Source organism: Pteronotus mesoamericanus, unplaced genomic scaffold (assembly GCF_021234165.1).
Source record: "Pteronotus mesoamericanus isolate MK-2021 breed Mesoamerican mustached bat unplaced genomic scaffold, CSHL_Meso_final contig_94, whole genome shotgun sequence".
In the NCBI taxonomy this organism is placed as follows: domain Eukaryota; kingdom Metazoa; phylum Chordata; class Mammalia; order Chiroptera; family Mormoopidae; genus Pteronotus; species Pteronotus mesoamericanus.
In genome coordinates, this window is record NW_026555285.1 from 25058367 (window position 1) to 25080821 (window position 22455).

A 22455-nucleotide genomic window follows, 5' to 3' on the forward strand; every position below is an offset into this window, starting at 1 on the left:
ATTCTCGACCTCTCTTGTCTCTTGTCTCTGCCTCTATCTTTACCATGACACGTGCACATGCCAAAGAAAAGATTGTGAGAGAACAAAGCAAGAAAGCAATCACCTGCAAGCCAGGAAGAAATTCCTCACCAGAAACCAGCACTACCAGACCTTACTATGGGACTTCCAACCTCCAAAACTATGAGAACATAAACTTATATTGTTTAAGCCACTCAATCTATTGTATTTTCTTATGACAACCATAAAAGACTAATACACATAGGTTTATTCCTTTCTATTACCCATTTAATCATTATTTGTCTTGTCTTTGATCAGGACCAACAGCACAATAATAAATAGAAGCTCACAACTGGCCATCATTTTCTTGTTAAAAATTGCTCTTTAGACTGTCCTCATCATTCTACAGAGCAGAACCTTGGGGATAAAAATATCTAGCCTTCTAATGCTGGAACAGACCTCTCTGTATTTTCATTAAATCAAACTTGTACATTTTAATCTTTATATTGTCATCACTATAATTATTTTTATCTGCCTTATCTGTCAATATTAAAGAAAGATATACTAGATTATTTTAATGTCATACTAGATTTGTCATATGCTGTTATTTTATCAACTATTGCTCTATATATTTTGAGATTATTTTATTAGGTGCATTCAAGATTCATTTTTTTCAGTTTTCAATTTTTTTCAAAATTCATTTTTTAAAATATTTTTTTAAGTATTTTGTATTGTCCTGGTTAAGAACTGTAAGGGCAAATACAAATTAAAAGTAACAGGCCTAACTATCCCTGTTGAAAATAGAACACTTCTCTCTCCAATTTCTCAGAGCATTACTTTAGAAACTTTTAATTCTAAGTACTTTCTCCTCTGTTTTAAATGTTTATAAATCTCCTTGAAGACCAGAAAGAGGCCTTCAGTCATTAGTATGACCCAGGAATTTCTTTCTCAACGGCCTGGGAGACATCTCTATGAAATATAAACATCAAGGAAAATAGAAACCCTTATTCTCATTTTCTGTGGGGAGGTTGGTGCATAATTTCCATGAATACCTAGCTCCAAGTTGCAAAGCTACTCCCTGTCATAAATATATGTCATTTGTTTTTCCTCTGGATAAAACCTGTGAGCTAATAAAGATTATTAAACAATTATCAGGAAAAGTGTGACAAATGGTATTGTCAACTCCTCTTACTGAGTACTAGTTATCTTTAACCTTGAGAACATATATATAATGGGTTATAGCTATATATAAGGGTGAAATTTCTTTGTGTCTGTACAATGTCTTTAGAAAATTGCCTTTAATGGACATCACATTCTGGTTTAATGCTTATTCAATAACAAAAGTATTTTCTTTCTCTACTACCTTTGTGGAGAGAATTTCTAGGCTGGGAGAATATTTTGTTTTTAATTATATTTCTCTAATAGTTTAAACCTGTAATATTACATAGAGATCAATTTTATTTACATTTTCTTATTTTCTCAAGCACTGTTTTCTGAATTTTGTTTTCCCTATTTTTATAGCTATGCCAGCTTCTTTCACATTAGTGATTTTCAACCAGTGCGCTGCGGCGGGCACCATGGTGGGCCACAAGAATTTTCAAAACATGTAATACCTGACTATTTAGTCAGGGGCACTGACTTCTTCTTCCTTATAATGTCAAATAAAAAAATGACACCAGCCAACACAAAAAATAGCTGTCTAGCATGAATGAATCAAAGTTATGTCTATTTATTTTGTCAGATCAACAACAAATATATTTTTGGTGTGCCACAGAATTCTAGTAATTAGCTTTTGCATGCCATGAGATGAAAAAGGATGAAAATCACTGTTTTAGATTATTAGTTTACTGCTATGACTTTTTCCACTCTTTAGTTTTCAGCCTTACTCGTGGAAGTCTATATTTACAGCTGGATTTTCAATCTGATTGGAAAATCCTTATTTAAGTTTAATCAGTTCATGTTTGTTTTAATGGCTGAGATTTAAATTTTTTATCATCTAACTTTGCTCTTTTACATATTGCATTTATTATGCCTGTTTTTATTCTTTTCTCTTTTTTTGATGGAAACTTTATTTTCTCTTTTTATTCTTATTGCTCCTAAATTTCTTATTTTCTTCTTCTAGTATCTTATTTTAATGGTTACCCTTGAAATTCTATTATTTTGACTTTAGAGTAGAATGTTCATTAAATATACTATTTTCCTTACAAATACAAATACCTTAAAAAACTTTAATTCCAATTTTCCTCTTGCTGATTTACATGCTAAAATTGCCCTGCATTTTGGTCTGAAATATTCTATGTCTTCAAATTAAACATTACTGTTAATTATACACTAGTATCATCATTATCATTTTTATGTGATTCATTTTTATATTACATTTTTTCTTTTTTACTAATATTTATACCCACCATTCCCCCTTGTCTTTCAGGTCTTTCTTATGAGATATTTTCCCTTAGTCCAGAAGTAAAATGCTCTTGTTCTCAAAAAACTCTACAAATGGTTGAAAAGAAAAAGAGACAAATTAAAAAAAAAGACCAAAATGTTATATATTCAGTTGAACTAATCTGAATGAAGCAGGAGTAACTGAAAAGCTCCATGAGGGTAGAGATCCTTGTTATCCATCCTGGTCAGTGATGAACTCCATTTGTCCAAAGGGCACCTGAACATACTGCGTGCTTAATAATAATTTATTGATGTAATGTGTTATCATATAGAATTGGGAAATTTGAGACATATACTTTCACAATAAGAACCAAGTGATTAGAAGGAAGCACAGGTGCTACCATTGAAATAGTAAAGCTATGCAAGGCCATAAAAATTCCAAAGTTGGGAAAAGAAATGTCTGGAAAAAAATTAAAGTTCTTGGCCCTCTCTAGAACATGTGAACACTTCTTCTTCAAACACAATTATTCCTGAATTTAAATAAACATGGGGATGTAAAAGATTTTTTCACTTAAACACATTTATAAGTTGAAGATATTTCAGAGCAATAGGCTCTGACAGCAGCCAATGACGGTAAGAACTAAGATGCCTCAAGGACTTATTTGGTATGAGACCAGCACTACACAGTAGGCAAGTTTATTTGAAGAGTAGTTTGCTGCAGATGTGTGGTATTCTGTTCACAGAAGAGAAAGGACGTTTTCACAAGACGGAATCATCACTAGTTCAGAATTTGGTGTCAAAGAAAACTGAAGGAGAGTGGAAATTATGAGGTTTTAAATACAGTAGATAAGGAAGAGAATAGCTCCAAAACATAATGATTTAGGCCAATCAGAACAAATTTCTAAATGTAGTAAGTAGATAAGGATATCTAAAATAACCAATTTTAGTGTGTGATGGTGGATAGCACCCTCTCTTTCTCTTCACATCATAATCACTTAACTGCAGAAGATTACTCTTAATTTAGTTTAAGATCTGAAAAAAATTATATTCATTGTGATGATTAATTTTACTTCTCAATATGGCTGGACCACAGAGACCACATAATGTGTTCAAATATTATTCTGGATATTTATGTGAGGGTGTTTTTAGATGAGGTTAATATCAAATCAGTGAAAATGACCTTTTTAAGACTCAGCTTGGTGCCAACTAGGAGATAAGACCTTGCAAGACAGGTGCAAGTTTCTCTGAGAGGCTGCATGTGCTCTGAATCGCTATCCAATATGTGGTGCTGTTTCTCCAACAGCCAGGATTCATAGGTAATAAAGTAAAAGAGTAGGAATGGGACTTAAATAACTTACTATTAACTCTAGTGACCACTAGCAAAACGTCTGCTGCTTGTCTTTGTAGTCTTGTACTCTGATGACCTAGAGGTCTTATTTCCAGAGGAAGGAACGTTTCCATGAGAAGACACAACAATGATTCCACTGATCTAAAAGTTAAAACTGCTACATGATCATTGTGGACTCTTCATGACTCTGAGTCAACATGCAAGAGAGTTACTGTGTTGGCCAGGGTTAATGATCCTCACTATCAAAGGGTAACTGGACTATTCCTCTACAACAGAGACAAGGAAGAGTATGTATCTTCCTTATGTAGACATAGATATGTAGGCAGTTCCTTAAGGTATCTCTTAGTATCATCATGCCCCATGATCAAAGTCAATGGAAAACTAGAGCACTCCAACCCAGGCAGGTCTACTAATAGTCCAGCCCCTTTAGGATTAAAGTTTGATCACCTGACTACGTGAAGAACAATGACCAGCTGATGTGCTTGCTGAATGCAAAGGGAATATGGAATGGTAGTAGAAGAAGGTAATTAGAAATACCAGTTATAATCATGTGACCAGTTATAGAAACAAAAATTGTAATTATCATGTGTATTTCTTCTTTGTTAAAAATGTTTATGTAATTGATATATGTGTTTATTTTTGTGATATATATGATACACATGTTTGCATATATATAACTATCTTTGTTTTCTTCCCACTCTTATTCCCTTATCATGTAACATAAGTATTGACTTTATAACACAGTATTTAAGTATTGTGATCTTAAGGTCTTTAAGTTATAGTATATCAAAAAGAACAAACATTGGTCATGGACTTTTCACTCTCTTCTGGGTAAACAGTATGGTTTCTGTTGTAGGTAGGATAGCTGTATCATGTTAGGTATAAGTGTGACTTTGTTATAGTCTTTATTTGGAGATTAAGTATAATTTAAAAAGATACATTTGGTGCAAAGTTAACAGGGTGTACTAGGCCATGATGTCCAAATATGTGGTGATCCTTTATTCTGGACGTTTCTTTAAAAATTATTTTAGATGTGATTAACATTTAAGTTGGGGGACTTTGAGAGAACAGATTGATCTCCATAATGTGAGTAGGCCTCTTGTAATCAGCTGAAGGTCTGAGTAGAACAAAAGACTGATCTCTCCCAAGCAAGATGGACTTCTGAAAGCAGATGGCCTTTGGACTTCAACTGCAACTTTGGCATTCACTTGTGTCTCTGGCCTGACTGCCTTTAGATTTGAACTATAGCGTTGGCTCTCCCCTCATCTCTCGCTCACCCTGCAGATTTTAGACTTGCCACCCTTCACGACAGCATGAATCAACTTTTTAAAAGAAATCATATTATACGTATACATATATTTGCACACATCAAGATGTGTGCATGCGTGTGTGTGCACATACACATATACACACCCTGCTGGTTCTGTCTCCTTGGAGAACACTGAATCATACAAACATTTTTGCAGAACACAAACCAGTTTGCTTCTGCTGAGTGAATCATCAATCCCATTTCTAGCACGCACTATTTTACGACTGCCAGCTTTCCTTTTTTTCCAAAAACAGATCTTATTAATGATTGATGAACATTTATAATAAACCAACAGCTCTTATGGTTGAATGAAGAAGCTGAGTTTAGGGAGGCAGACAGAAAGAGGCAGAAATAAAGGCACAGAGAGAATGAGAGAGAAAGCGTACAAACATGAGAATGTGACACCAAGAATTCAGAGCTTGGACCAGAGTATAAATTCAATTCATTTAGCCTCTTTTGTCAAAACCATGATTAAATGAAATTGTTATTGAATACAGAATCTTTCCAAAAGGAGAAAATTACACATCCTACAATTATGTTGATGAAAAAATGCTCAACCATAAGAGAGCTGAATAAAAGTCACAGCTCTCTTTCCTGCTTTTTATAATTCATTACAACAAATGGGAAAAAAAAAGTTCCTGTTAAAACTGATTAGATTATAACTCCAATAATGACTACCCCATACACAGGAATAGACCAAAACTGAAATTCTTTGTACTTTCAAAACAAAAGAATGCTATGAGCATGCATGACAATTTGCAAATCAAAATCTCAATGCTATAATTTAATTTAAAATTTATTTTATTTCATGTGTTCAATCTTCAGTGTCTCTAAAATATAATTGATGACCAATTATACTGTACTATATTTTCTTATAATTCTAATAATTAAGCTTTTCCTTTAATCTTTTGGCTTAATTAAATTAAAGTATATAACAAGAGCTTCAATAGTCCATCCATTATTGCATATAGCTCAAAGCCAAGCAATAGTAGATAACAAATAGCTATCTTCACCAAGCCTTAATTTGGCACAAAAATGACATAAGACATACAGAAAATTATATCTAAACTCCAGATGTCATTTTTACTTTATTAGAAATTACACTGAATGTAAACGGGTTAAAATCCCCATCAAATGTCAGACTTACAGAACATATTAAAACAACAACATGATCCAAAATACATGCTGTCTTCAAGAGATATACTTTACATTAAAGACACAAATAGGGTGCAGATGAAAGGCTGACTATATATATATATATTTGTATGATATGATATATATGAGATATATATATATATAATTATGCAAAAAGTGAACCGAAGAGAGTAGCTATACTACTATCAGATGAAATGGGCTTAAAGACAAAAAAAAATGTTACTGGAGTTCTAAATAAGACCTTTTTAATGATAAGAGGGTCAACATATCAGAAAGATATAAACATAGGTGTATAAATAGAGTCTTAAAAATAGAGCTCCAAAATACCTAAAACAAAAGCTGACAGAATTGAAGGAGGATATAGGCAATATAAAAATGATCATTGAGGCTTCAATAGTTCACTTTCAATAGTTCAATAGTGGGTAGAACAGCCAGACAGAAGGAAACATGGGGATAGGAGTTTTAAACAATACTACAAATCAAGTAGACCTAACATATCTATAGAAGACTCAACAATCACACACACACACACACACACACACACACACACACACACACAAAATGAACAATTGCATTCCAACAAACTAGAAACTTAGATAATTTTTCTTAATTTCTTCAAAAATATTAACTACCATAATGGATAAAGAAGAAACAAATGATATAAAGAGCTCTGTAGCAAGCAGATAAACAAACTAGTAATTTTAAAACTCCCAACAAAGAAAATACCAAGCCTAGATACCTTCATTAATAAAAAATACCAACATTTAAAATAAAATTACTATAATTTTTTATAAAGTATTATAAAAGTGAATATGGAGAGGGAACTTTCCAGCTCATTCTGTGAGGCCAGTATTATCTTGATGCTAAATGAATACACAGATATCACATGAAAAACAAAACAAAACAAAACTACACACCAATATCTTTAGTAAACACAGAAATAAAAATCTTCAACAAAATACTAGCAAAGCAAATACAACAACATATAAAAAGGATAATACAGCAAACCAAATGGGACGTATCCCAGAAATGCAAGTGGCAAAACATACTAAAATTAATCAATGTAATAAAATACCGTATCAAAAGAACACATTAAACACTACAGGAAATTTCTCATACACTGTTGTTGGCAATGTAAATTGGTGCAGCCACTATTGAAAACAGTATAGAGATTCCTCAAAAAATGAAAAGTAGGATAACCATATAATCCAGCTATTCTACTTATGGGTGTTTATCTGAAAAATACAAAAACATTGATTTAAAAACACATATGCACCTCTATGTTAACTACGGTATTATTTACAATATTCAGTATGTGGAAATCATCTTAAGTGTCCATGGGTAGATGAATGCATAAAGAATACAGGGTATATCTGTACAATGGAATACTACTAAGACTTAAAAGAAGGACATTTTGCCATTTGCAACAACATGGATGGACCTCAAAGGAATTATGCTAAGCGGGATAAATCAGACAAAGACAAACACCATCTAATTTCAGTAACAGAATGAAAAAAAAAAAAGAACAAACAAAGCAAAGCAGACTCACAGATGCAGATAACAGACTGGTGGTTACCAATGTAGAAGGGAGTTATGGGATGGGCAAAATAAGTGAAGGGGATAAGAAGTATGGTAATAAATGATAACTAGATACGGTGCTGATCACTTGGTAGTTAGTGCACACAAATATTAATTTACAATGTACAGCTAAAACTTTATAATGTTATATACCAATGTTACCCCAGTAAAAATACTAGATGAAAACTTAAAATGAAAAATGTTAAACTCATTGTTCCCCCCATACACACACACACATATATATACATATATATACACACACACACAAAATGTATCATTATCTCAGTAAAGATATTATCTCAGACAGACAATTCGATAAGATCTAACATCCTTTTTTGATACAAACACTCAACAATTTAGGAATAGAAGGAAACTGCCTTAGCTTGATAAAAGGACTCTATGAAAAGCCACAAAAAAAAATCATCTGTTGGATAAAGACATAGTTTGTTTCCCTTAAGATCAGAGACAAGACAAGAAGCCAGTGTCAGCTCTGGCCACTTCTAATCAACAATGTACTTTGAAATTCCAACCAGGGCAATTAAGTGAGAAAGATAAATAAAAGGCATTCAGATTAAAAAGGAAGAAGCAAAACTATCTATTTATGCATGACATGACTTTAAATATTGAAGTCCTAAGAAATCCACTAGAAAACTATTAGGAGTAATAAACAAGTTCAGCAAGGTTGAAAGATACAATATGCATACGCACAAATCAACTGTAAATTTATATTCTTACAAAGAATATTAGAAAAATTATATTTCAAAAATTCCATTCCAATAACATCAAAATTCATAAAAAAAATAAATTTTAAAGTGTAAGCTTTCATACTTAAAACTACAAAATATTGTTGGAAAAAAACTAAAAAAGCTCAAAATAAATGTAAATACATGTGATTTTTTTGTATTCATAAAGTTATTTTTAATTTAATCCAACAATCAGAACTATTTAAATACAACTAATTACTTAAGCTACTTGTTTTTATTGTTGTCTGTTACATTTGTCCTCATTCCCCCCCATTATTCTCCCCCTCCCTGTCCACCTGCAGCCTCCCACATTCACTCTCCCCCCCACCACTGTCTTTGTAATGGGTCCTTTATACATGTTCCTTGAGGACCCTTCCTCTTCTTTCCCCATTATCCCCTTTCCTTCCCCTCTGGTGACTGTCAGTTTGCTCTTCATTTCCATGTCTCTCTTTCATGGATCAGAACACTTAACTCTGCTAAGTGTAGAGACTGTGAAACAATTCCTATACATGTAAATCAAAGTGCATAATGGTATAGCTACTTGGGGAAACTTGCAGGTTTTTAAAAATAATCTTAAACTTTTCTCTGTATGTCCTTTTATGCTATGATTTCCCAACTGTATGTTTACTAAAGAGAAATGAAGAAAAATATCCACAAAAAGATGTATACAAAAATGTTCATAACAACTGTTCTAATAGCAGACAAAAACTGGGATCTACCAAAATATTCAGAGAGAATAGGAAAACATTGTGTATACATTAGAAAACTACTCATCAATAAAAAAAATGACCTGATTTAAGTAATAAACTGCATGAATCTCAACAATATCATGATAAGTAAAAGAACCTAGGCACAAAAGACTACATATTACATGATTGTATTCATATTAAGTTAAAAAAAACTGGAAGAACCAATCAAAGTTAACAGGAATCAGAAGAGATATGCTTATTGGGACTTATGACTGGAATGTGGTATAGCAAACATTCAGAGTTGGTGAGCTTCTTTTTTATGGAGGGCTACTACAGCACATATACATATCCATATACCTCTGTATGTTGCCTTGTATAATGCGCACTGTTAGCCAAAATTTTTGAGAGAAAAATAAGGATGCGCATTATACATGGCTAGTACCTGAAATAGCTTCTATATGTCCTTGTATTTTGTAATTATTTGTTACATTAAATTTTTGTACCATAATATGTTCAAAATTAAATGCTAAAATTCCTTTATAATACAAAAACCAAGTATCTAAATATAAATAAATAAATAAATAATTGAATTAAAAAATTAAAACAAAAGATTTTTTTTTTCCTGAAAGTTTGGGCCAAAAACATGTGTGCTCATTATACATGGCAATATACAGTAACTACTATGTGTACTATATAGATACTTTGTATATATAATTAGAAAAATAATATTTTGTTAGATCAGATGACAAATGAAAGGCAGAAGAAAGTACTAGTCAAGGTTCTCCAGAGAAACAGAAGCAATAGGACACATGTGTACATATACATGGAGAAGGAGAGAGGAAGGGAGGGAGAGAAAGATTTACTCCTTGAATATGATTTTATAGTTATCTTTTAACTAGTATAGTATGAGAAAGAATAAGTCACCACCAACATTTGTTGCTCACTGTGATCATATTTACCTCACCTCCCACACACAGCTTCTTCACAAGTAACTACTATACATGACAGTACAGGGCTGGCATTGTCCATTTCCCTCTATCCTCAGTCATATTACCTCCCACTGTACTCAAAGAATAGATGCAGAAAAATAAGAATTCATTGACATGAGAAAAACACCTGGCTGCCTCAGATCATACCCAGCAAAAGATTAGAGCTGTGTTCAAGGGATCCATTATTATAGTGAAGAGACCAGGAATAAAATATTTTTTCTATCTTCTTTATAGTCATTAGTGTTGCTTTTTCTCCCCGACATGCCAAAGAGTGCACAGGCCATGAATGAGTTTCTCAACCATCATAAAGTTTGCTGTTAGTATTTTTTTCCCTAAAATTACACAGTCTTATCATTTATCTCAATATTCACTTTTTTAAAAGCTTTTGATTTACTCAATGGTATTTAGATGGGGATTTGAGTGATATGCATTACCATTGCAACTACAAAGTGATAACATTTAAGTGAATTTTAATGCAGAGAAATCAGTAAATAAAGAATTAGAAATGTCAGCCATAGACTTGGGATAACAATGCAGAAGTGGGCAAAAGCAGGTTTACACTTGTGTGTACATAAAACAGAGTTTATTCTTGTATTATTGTTTAATAATAAAGCTATTTTAATCATCATGTCCTGAATGTCTTTTTCCATATGAACTGTAAACCTACTGTCACCCACCCTGTTTAGGTGCATTTCAGAAGAAACGTAACACATGCTGTAGGGTGACTCATTCAACAGGAAATGGCTTTTACCCTGCCTCTAAAATAAAGACTGAAAAAAAAAATTAATTTCCTTTATTTTTTAAATGCTTTTGAACCTACCAGTGTTCATGTCACTCACTTCTAGCCCATGAAATAGAAAGAGAGGTTAATTGTCAATACCTTGATGGCTTTTCTTTCTTCCTTTAGAGAAGGCCAGTGACAATTAGGAGTGCAAGAGTCATCACTGAGAAAAATGTAGCAAAGGACAGAAAGAGCCTGTTCCCTGTGATTACTGAGAGAGAATTTCAGTCCTATAGGACCACCTGTAGATTTATTTTTGCACGGAGTAAATAAATCCTTATTTTCTGGAGCTATTGTAATCAAGTCTTTCTTATAAAACACAAGCTCTAATATACAGTAAAAAAAGCCTGAATATGATAATTTCTAAAAGCATGTCAAAAGTCACTAAAAAATATAATAAATTTAAACATGAAGATAAACTAATTTGGTAGTTTAACAGAAAATACACTTAGTGAAATAGGAAAACAATAGTTTTTTTTTCTTTTACATTTTTAGTATTTTATATCTGTATTCTAAAAGAATATTTTAGTAATGCTTTTTCATTTAGCTCTTATTGCTTGTCATGGTAAGTTCCACTCACCCAAACTGTAAATTGATAATAACTTATGACAATAAATAAAGCTTGTCAGTTCTGTCTCTCAGTCCACTCTTTGATATGTGTGCAATTTGATGAGCGAATCATCTGCTCTGACAATTTTTCTTGAAGCAATGATACTCATCACCACGTCTACTGTTGTACGTTTTATACATTCAATTTTTAAAAGGTCTGGGTATGGGGGGGGAGCGAGTATAAACCAGATGTTAAAGAGCTTTTATTTCTTGAACTGGAAAAACAACAGAAACTCCAAACTCACCCTGAAGATGAATCCCCTGCTAAAGAAGGGCTTCAGATCCACACGACCTGACCATCAATTCCTAAATGTCCCATTAGGGACCTCTTACTGGGCACCAATACCACTCCAGCAGCAGCGCAGAGATTCAAGCACAGGTCAAAGTTCTCCCTTTCTTCCCCACTAGAGGAGTTGGAAAAAAAAAAGAAGAGTTTTTAGAAAAGCTTTACTAAAGAATAACACCCATTACCAAGTGAATGATGTAAAGCTGGTTTTTAAAGTACAGCTTGTGCACCCCAGCTAACATTTGTTTACCTCACTTGAGACCAAATTTCAATAAAAATGTCCTAGTCCACATCCTTCACTTCTTACCTCCGTCCTATCTTTGATGCCCATCATTCAAGAAGATCTTAGACATTTAAAGTCTACCAGGAGAAGCAGCCCTTATTTCAATCTATGTAAGACACATTTATTCAATGCTAGCTCCTAGCAATAAGAAACATGTTCTTTTCAGTAGGAGGATTGTACGATTGCAATATTCTGGCAGACACCCAGCTCTATACAAATGCACCCCCCCAAAAATTATTTTCCATTACAGATAAAATTATATCACAAACTAATGAAACATATTTTAATAAAACATATCAAACCATTTGTAATATTACTCAAGGTAAGAGAAGTAAGCAAACAGCTTAGAAAGTCTTTTAACTTCCAACATTTTGTATAACCCTCATTCATTAATTTTTTAATAAAACACTTAGAATATGATCCTAAATGTGTCCAATATATTTTGTGCTTTTAGAGAAATAAACATGGGAAAATCATTAATAAACTTTACATGTTAGGAGTTCCCAAACTATCAAAATGGGTAAATAAATAATAAATAAATAAATGTTATGTCATATGTTACATGAATTTTTAAGGTAACCACATGGTAAAATAACAGCACAATAGAGAGATGGTTACTTCCCTCAGGATGGTATAGGGGATCAGTAGGCTGCATATAAGATTTGATATTGGATTTGTGTCTTTAGAATTTCGTAAGAATGCATTGTGTTACGTAGAATTAAAAGAGTATTTCAAGCAGAAGACCAACAATCCCATGTTCTCATTCCCAGAGTGAACAGACCATCAGGACTAATTGAAAAGGTAATTGCATCATTTCTAATTACTGTTTTGACCTGAAAAGTCACCCTAATCTGAAGCAAGATCTGATTTTTAGTCAAGAATTTCCATGAAAATAATTTTCTGTGTTTTAGATGTGTATCAATATCCATTTTTTCCCCACAAACAGGTCAATTTTTGTCATCTGAGTGAATACTGTTGATCCAAGGAAGATAATAGTCCAGGAATTCATGTCAGAGGTGATAATTTCCTCCTACACAGACATATGGTACTAGGGTTGCATAAATTTTCTCAAAGTGTGTAGATGCAAAATGTATGATAACCTCCATAGGGACACCATATTTATGTATTTATTTATTTTATTATTTATTATTTTATTTTTTGCTTTTTTTTTTTTTTTTGAAAAGGAAACCTGGGTATATGGTCTCCAATGGTATTTATTTATTTATTTTATTTTAATTTATTTTTTCAAATACATTTGTCTCTGCCTACCCCCCCACCACTTTCCCTTGCCCCCTCCCTCCTTTTTTTGCTTGCTTCTGTATCCCCAATGTTTAAGACGGTGCACTGGTTACATACTAATTGCTCAATAAATATGCGTTGAATGAACAAATGAACAAACAAGCCAAGAAAATTACCAGTCTTATTCCTGATAGTTCTCCTGGAGTTGCTATGCCTTAATTCTTTGTATCTTTTCAATATCCAACTAAGGATATTTTCACTGATTTCAGAGGGAAAGAGGGAGGGAGGGAGGGAAGAAGAAAAGGAGGGAGGAAGAAATATCAATGTGAAAGAGAAACATCAATGAGCTGCCTCCCATATGTGCCCCAACTGGGAATCCCCACCTAGGCATGTATGCTGACCGGGGATGGAACCCACACCCCTTCAATGCATGGAAGATGTTCCAATCAACCTACCCACCCAGACAGGGCAATTCTAATCGTATTTTAAATAGATTTTTAGAAACATTCGCTAGCAGTTATGGCATTGGAAATTTATTGTTTTATTAACATACCACTTGATACAAAATAATGAAACAAGGTAAATACAGATCCAGCTAGTAAGGTGAACTACACAAATACTCCTAGAAGAACTTCAGTTACAACTCAGGAATGGAACATATGCAAAAAAGAACTTCACAGCTATTACTGAAAATTCAGTAAGTTCAAAATATGTTTAAGCAAAAAGGTAAATGTGAAGAATATGAAATATAAAGACAATATCAAAGTGGTACTGAGATATTACATACGAAGCTTTCCAAAGATAGTAATAACTCCATCAACAATTCAAATTAAATCTAATCTGAAGAAGAATTTGTGACTCTGATGATGTAGAAAAGATACTTCATTCCTTTGAAATATATCCCTTTACTCCTGAACTAGAATAATCTGTGATGCGAAAGATAAAATTGTAAAAGAGTATTCATCTCGTTTTCTACATTCTAGTTCTTAGATCTCCATTCTTTACTGATCAATTAATTTTCATATGCAAGAACTGGGAAAATCAATTAATAGTATAAATAATCATATGTACTTTTTACTCAGCTATGGTCTCCCAGTTCCACATTCACCTGTTTATACTCTGTTTTGTGTCACTGGAAACTCAAATTGCAATCTTGGTTCTGTTTTGTTTTGTGTTTTTGTGGCCAACTCATTCCATGGTACATTTCCCCAAACGGGATGTTAGTGAGACTAGAAAAGAGAAGGCAGTAGTTGGAGAGATTGGTTCGTTCCTATCAACATCCTCCTCATGGCTTTATACCTGGCATCCAGAATCAGTTTTATTTTTGCTTTCTCAAAGATAACAGCCCCAGCCAAATTTTTCAAATGTCTGAGTTTCAGCCTCAAAGAGACTGCCTTCTGGCCTTCTGAGGCACCAGCACTAACGAAGCACCGGCTCCTGCTCAGAGGCTAGGGGCCCCCTTTGGCAGGGATTCCTGTTGCAAACTTCTAGGGCTTAATAAGCCCCACACATTCCCTTTTTTCTTCCAGCCCTAATGCTGGCAACTGCTTCCTGCACTCTGTGTTCTTGGCCTATTTGGAGATCTCCTTTTCATTTTGTGATACCTTATTTATTGACTTCTAAAAGTAAGCCCATTCTCCAAGAACACCATGAGACTATTAAAATACTCTTTTGTAGTTATATTTGCTATAACAATTTTCTTAATTATTTTAAAGCATACTGTAATTATCAGTTATAGTAATTTTTTTAACATACACTTTAGAACTATTGGAATTCCTCACATCAGTTTTGCTTTGATCACTAGGAGCACTCTTCTAATTTTCTTCAGGTTACTGTCACACTATGAATTCTGAATGCTGGCATTAATCTTCTGTGTAAACTGGTCCACTGAAATGTTAGTGCTGTGGTAATGTACAAGGAGTGTGAGGTCTTGCTTTCCATTTTCATTTATTAAATATTCACTGTTTGGCAATTTTTTTAACATCTCTGTTCTCAACTTTTTCACTTGAAAATTGGGATATTCATTGTCGCTCTGTTACGGAGGTCTGTCCAGAAAGTATGTAGCCATGTAATATGAAAAACAGAGACATTTACTGAAGAAGATACAACACTGTACATAGGACAGTGACGCCTCAGTCCCTTACAAAGTAGCCCCCTGGTACCTTACACCATTCTCCCAATCGCCATCAGCTGCCCTGTCATACTTTCCTGAACCTCATCAGCAGTCTGAAATCGCTTCCCTTTCAAAGGTGACTTTAGTTTAGGAAGAAGCCAGAAGTCGCAGGGCACCAGATATGGGCTGTAGGGGGACAGAGTCACCTGGGTGATTTGATGTTTCACCAAAACCTCTGTATGAGACATGACGCATGAGCAGGCATATTGTCCTGATTGAAGCTGCCAATTGCCAGCTGCTCATAGTTGCAGCTTTCTAAATCATCCAAATAGTTTCCATGGAGGAATGTTCAAGCTTAATGTGAAATTTGACACAGATTCTTTGCTCTACTCGCTCAGTCATTTTGAATGAGAGAGCCACACAGTACACATGCTCGCTCAATGGCATCATGACCCCCAATGACTAGTAGTACAATGAAGTTGTCATTGTTCACACATGCGCATTTCAGTCCACTCTCCTAGGCTGCCAAGTTGCATCAATGCCATGCAGAGTTCTCATTATGTTAACAATGGCTGGATTTTTTTCTGAAGACCTTGTATAGATGTTTTAAATAATATAGTATTCAATATATTATGAAGCTTAGTCTAGAGCAAGTATTAAGTAAAAGTTATCATCATCATAATCAGTACATGGCACTCTAAAATTCACGGTTTTCTTAAAAAATGTAAAAATAAGAAATCCTCCAACAGGACCCCTTCACATCTGATTACCATATAAATTAACTATACTCATGCTAAATACAATCCAGTCCCTAAACAGACCCAGTTCTTCTCTTGATTCAGGTTTTATTTAAAAATGTAGTTCAACATATTTATTTCATACCAATTATAATGACAAACATGGTGAAATAGTAATATTGAACTAATAATAATAAAAGTTTATCCTCAAATAGTTTAAATCATTGTGTAAGAGATAAAGACAAAATATCTTTGATTACTTTGTAATAAAATATACAATAAGATGGCAAATATAGAGAGTACTGTATAGCAAAGAGAGGAACATTTAACCACACTATTATTCTTAGAAAGCATCAAGAGAAGAATTATGCTGTGACTTGAAGAATAATAAAAAATAAAATAAAATAAAAATTAAAAAATTGTGCAGCCAGCATATCTCTCAAAAGAAACCGTACAAATAAAAGAATGGAACTGTGAAGTGGTACATTGTGTTAAGCAGCTTGCAAGGATTTTGTGGTGTAAAATAGCAAGAAACGAAGCTGAATCTCTAATAGAGGGCCAATTCATGGAAAGGCTTATGAATCATGCTTAAGAATGTGGGCTTAATATTTTAAATGATGGAGCAATTGAGAGTTTAAGCAGGGGAGTAGATAATACAGACAAATTCTGATTTTAAAATAGAATTCCACACTGAAGAGACTTGCATGACTAAGTTACCTCAGTCACTTATAACTGAGGGATACTAAGAAGTTCGCTTAAATTCTGTCAAATTCAGGTTCCTCACTTCTCAGAAGCTTAAGGGAAATATACAATATATCAAAAGATAGACATAAAATCAACAAATGCCCACGAGAATTGCAAGATGCGGTCAGAACTCATAAATATGAAAGTGGCAGCTGCACATTCTACAAGTGAGATGTGTTACAAGTGTCTTAACAGATGGTTGAATGTTCTCATTGAAATTTGACTATCTGATGGTAAGGCTACTATAAAAATGATCAATGTATATTTAAATCTTTGCAGCAATTGTGGAAACATGGACTGACGTATACCATGCATAGAGGGAAGAGAGACAAATTTAAAACAATGAGGTTAGTACTGTAATCATAGTTTAAGATACGAAGAAAATATTGGTAAGAGTCTTATAATAGCTACTGAGCAAATATCACAGCATTAAAAAATAAAAAATAGAAGTATTCTATTAATGGGGACTGCAGGACTTAGGAAATTAATTACTGACTATAATAATGACAGAAATACCTAAAAAGTATTTATTTTAAGAAGATCATAAGAACTGTAAAAGCATGTAGAATAAAAAAGGAACTTTCTTCCCCACATCATAATCTGTTAGTTCATTCCTTCTATACATATTTCTAACACGCTACACTAATATTAAAATGGTCTATAATCAGACATGTCATTTTTCTTCTGAAGTGCAAAATTGAAGAAAAAATCATTAAAAATCACATAAACACATTTAGAAAGGGCTACATATGCAATCAGTGTAAAAAAATAGATATAATAATGGTAAAAACATCCTTAGAATTAAATAACATTTTCCTGAGAATGTGATGTAATATTTGAAATATGATGGGTAAGTGGGAATTATGTAAAAGCAGATAGATATTTTATATACAGGTTGTTGCATGGACTAAATCTGGTACTGGGAGAATGAAGATGAGGGGTCCAGCAAGGGGATGTGGCTGGAACAGAAAAACGTAATGTCTGGGAGCATAACTACCATCTCAAATAAAATTAAGCAGTGGGTACAGCAATTTAGACTGTGATTTCAGAGAAATTTCCTAGAATCTATCGCAAAAAGAAAAAGGGACTGGGGGAGGGTAAAAAAGAGGAAAAACGCAAAAGAATCAAAACATAAATTAAAATATGACTCATAAATTGAGACTAAAACCAGAATTTAAAATTTTTTTCAATCAAAAATTTCTTTAAACCGAAGGAATACAGGGGTCTTTCGCTTCAGCTGACACAGAGAAGGTGATGGAGGACATTACTGTGAGGTTTACTTCAGTATTTCAAGGAGGGAAACAATAGATACAAAAGGCTTGCGGACTTTCTTTTAAAGCAGGTCCTCTATCCTGGAAAAACAATTAAATGTGAATCAGATATTTTCCTGGTTCTCCAGACCAAGTATAAATGTCTTTATAACTCAGAAAGAACATAATTTTATTTATCTAGATGTCGAATGTTCCAAGGAAGTGGCAACTTCCCTTCATGTGTCACCATCTGAGGATGTTACTAAACTCTCAATTCATTTAAAAGACGAAATATGTTCTCTAAAACACAAAGATCAAAAACTAGAATGTTTATGTATCCATTCTTAGGAAATATTTAATATCAGGTACAAGAAAAGCCAGTCTATCTTGATCAAAAACTAAAAAATATTTTATTTCACATAACTGCTAAGTCCAGATATTTTTGGATTTAGCCATGGTTTGCCACATACCTACAATAACATTGCCACAGACAGGCTTTGGTCTTCTAACGCTCAGATCTACTTCCTTCAGTTGGCTCTGTTATTAAGAGACATGTGTCTCCCTGGCAGCAATATGCTTGCAGACATTCTCAAAAGTCTAAATTTCAAGACATGGTAATGATAACGACAACTGCCACCACAACAGTAATACCCTTTTTGGTGGAACAATTGAATCTTATTAGTTTCCTTACCCTAAAAACTCACTTGGCCAAAGGAAAGTGATACTCTTTTTCTCTTAGTTTTTCTGTCCATCCTAGTCCTCATGTTTGGTTCAATCTCTAGAGTCACATGGACAGAAAGTGAGTTAAGGGTTGATTCCCATTAGGAAAATGAGAATATCGTTAAAGCAAAGATAGAATCATGTATTTTGGCTAAAATCAGCTAATCGGAAACCTTTGATCAACCCAATTATAAACCTATCCAAAAACTACAAATTAAAAAAAAAAAGTGGTCTGTTCTTTCGACATTATTCAAGGATCCTAACCTAGGACTATGAGGAGTGCACTTTTTCTCCCTCACCCCTTTAGATATCTTACAATTTTGTTAACTGAGATATAATTGACAAATAAAATTGTAAGATATTTAAAGTGGAAATGTACTTGTTTACCTCACTGTTTATTACTGATTATGGCCCAAGATTTAGTAAAATTTCATAATATGTAGAATTTTGCTCAATAAAAATATAAGTAACTCCTGTTCCTTGGCAAAAGAAAATATCATGGTTCCATAGGACACTGACAAATTTCATATCAGACTCAGCAATCTTGTGCTTTTTTTTTTTTTTGGCTGTAACACTTTCAGTTTATTGGCTGGGATGCCCTGGTGTGGTCTGGAGACCTCTGAATAAATGTTAATTACCCTCAATTAATACAATATAAAATGGAAGAGTAAAAGACATCATTGGAGAAAAAAAAAATTGGAAACAAAGTCATCATTTCTTCATACCTGATAGCCTGGTTGAAAGGAGAGTGTGAACTTTTGCCCTAATAATGGAATGATTTCTAGATATTTTTCTGGAAGGAGTTTCTTCATTCATTACTCCCCCCCACCCTAACCCCAATGCCTCTAGGTTCTGGCCTTTGAAAGGAGTTCCACATTTGTATGATCATAACTACATCTGAGAGGGAACTGAAAAGGATGCATATTCTGGGTGCTGATTTTATCAGCTCATTTTCTGCAGGTTTGTGTGTTCTTCATACATGTGTGAGGAGAGCAAATGTGAATAAGGTGTTAAAACTGATAAATAAAAAACCAATCAATTTCTTAATTCCAGATACTGTGAAATTCATTCCCTTAAAGCGGGATATTGTGCTAAGCTACATTTCCTGATTCTAGAGCTGGAATCTGGAGTATCTGTTTCCTAACAACAATTCTCAGATATATGCTCATTTCCCTAGCACTCAATTTAATGACCTCCACTGAAGCATCTACTTGGATAATTTGAGACAATGGCTCTGGATTGGTAGGCATAGTTAATCTGTAGTTGTCCCTGCTATCTGCATTTTTATCATAAAAATAATTGTTTCCTGTGTCTGCCTGGTAATACATAACAAAGGATTCTTGGAAAGTGCCTGTGGGAACCAATCTCATTGCCAATTTTGGTTCTGGCTTCCTTAACTGCTAACACTAACAAGCTTTTTGTTAGTAATTTAGTTTTTTAATCCTAACAATGCTCTGGCTTATTATACTCTCAACCATCCTTGGAGGCTGGCCAGAGGCAGAAAGTATGCATTTTCTTTCTGGTGAGTCAATTTCAACCCAAGTGTGTATCTTTATTACAGGATATTACTGAATCTGCAAGAAGGGAATAAGCCAACCACCTAAAATCCTAAGTTTTCCCTACCAAATTTCACAATTTACTATCATGTTGGATACATGGTTTATATTACAAGGTAAAACAAATAGCATTTTGTCCATCTGTTTGATAACAGATAACAAGAATTTTAACTTCCCTATCTGGGATTATTGTGATTTCCTCCAACTACTTCTTCCTAGGCACCTTCAAATACAGTCTCTGCCACTTGCATGTTCACATTATCATACAAATTTTACCAACAGTTCAGATGTACTGACAGCTAATAATTAGCTTGAAATGGGATAGCAGTAACATTTTACCCACCATACTACGTATTTCTTAGACACCATTTTTGTTGTTGTTTTTGTTGTTGTGCATGTGTAACTGCCATTAACTTAAGGATTATTCCTTCAATCACAAATTTAACTTAGCCTTCAATAAGTTTTAGTAAAAGATAGTTTATTTTGCATTTTTTTTGCAATTTCATATAGAATATAATATTTTGTAAGACAAAGGGTTCGAAAGACAATTTCCAGAAAATGAATGAGAGGGAGAAAACGAGGGAGAGAATGAGGGAGAGGGCGGGGGAGAGAAACATTTTGTTTCAGGCATTTTCAGCCAGGACAACCAAAAAATGAGGTCCATTGATCAAATACGATGAAAATAAGCTCTGTTGCCTCTCTAATTCAAGGGCATAAGATTGAAATGATAATAGTGTCAGTGTGTTTCAAGGGCCTGCTGTGCTTAACCCTGACTCCAAATTTTGTGTCCAAATATTACAGGGGCTGCCTTCTCAGCAACTGCTGGTCCCAGCTCATCTGAAGTGAAAACACCTATCTGAAGCCCTCTGTGCTAAAATGAAGGGTATAAATTCCTAGAACATTGTCAATAGCATTAACTTTCATAAATGAAGACACAATTCAGTTTACAAACACAATACCCATCACTGTGACAAAAAATATTTCCTAAAAAATAAAAAATTGCAAAAGGATGCTTGCTTGCTTGTAATGGCATCTAGAATAACTATTGTAAACAATGCTTTTAAACGTCACTACTGGCATTGAGGTTCTTTCAATTGGTTCCCTCAGGATCTCACAGTTTCCATCCCTTTACCTCTGCTTTTCTCATTTTTATCACCTTAATATTACTGGTGTGATTATGGGCTGTAAGTGAGTACACATATAAACATTGTTTCACCTCTCTCCTATATCCAAGCTAAGGTGATTTTTTACTTTAAAAATCTCAGAATTTATATAGGGAGAATTGAAAAATGTTTATAAAAATAAAATAACTTTATATATCAAAAATATACTATTGAAACTAAACTAAAACTTAAAAACCTAAATACTAGTAGAAAATGTTAATATAATATCGTTTTATATTTAACATGAGTCCTTTAAACTTTGTTTAAATAATTATGAATTCTGAATTATAGACAATCCCATAATAACCACTTAGTTATAGACTTACAGCCCAGGTTCATGGTTTATCACTCAGCAATTGTTTATTGAAATGAACTGACCTGTGGCAGAGATTAGCTAATCCTTCACCAAACCTTTCTCTGCTTCCTGGGTTGTCTGGGTCCCTTACTGAATCTCTAGTAGTAGTGCAATCTAAGTCCCAACTAAGGAATATGATAAAAACGTCTATCACTTTCCGATGTGACCCATTAAAAGCTTTCCACACTGTCGTTATTTCCTTTTCCATGGTAATTTTGAAGTCATGGGTTAGTGATGTTGGAATGAAACAAGACAAGGACCCTGGGTCCCTGAATCTACTTTGGAGCAGAACTGGCTTCTCATCAGGAACACCTGCTTCAAACAGTTATGCGAATGAGAAATATTGTTTTCATCATTGTTAAATCATTAAATATTTGGGGCATGTTACAGCAACTACTGTTACCTTATTTAAATCAGACCCTATTAAAA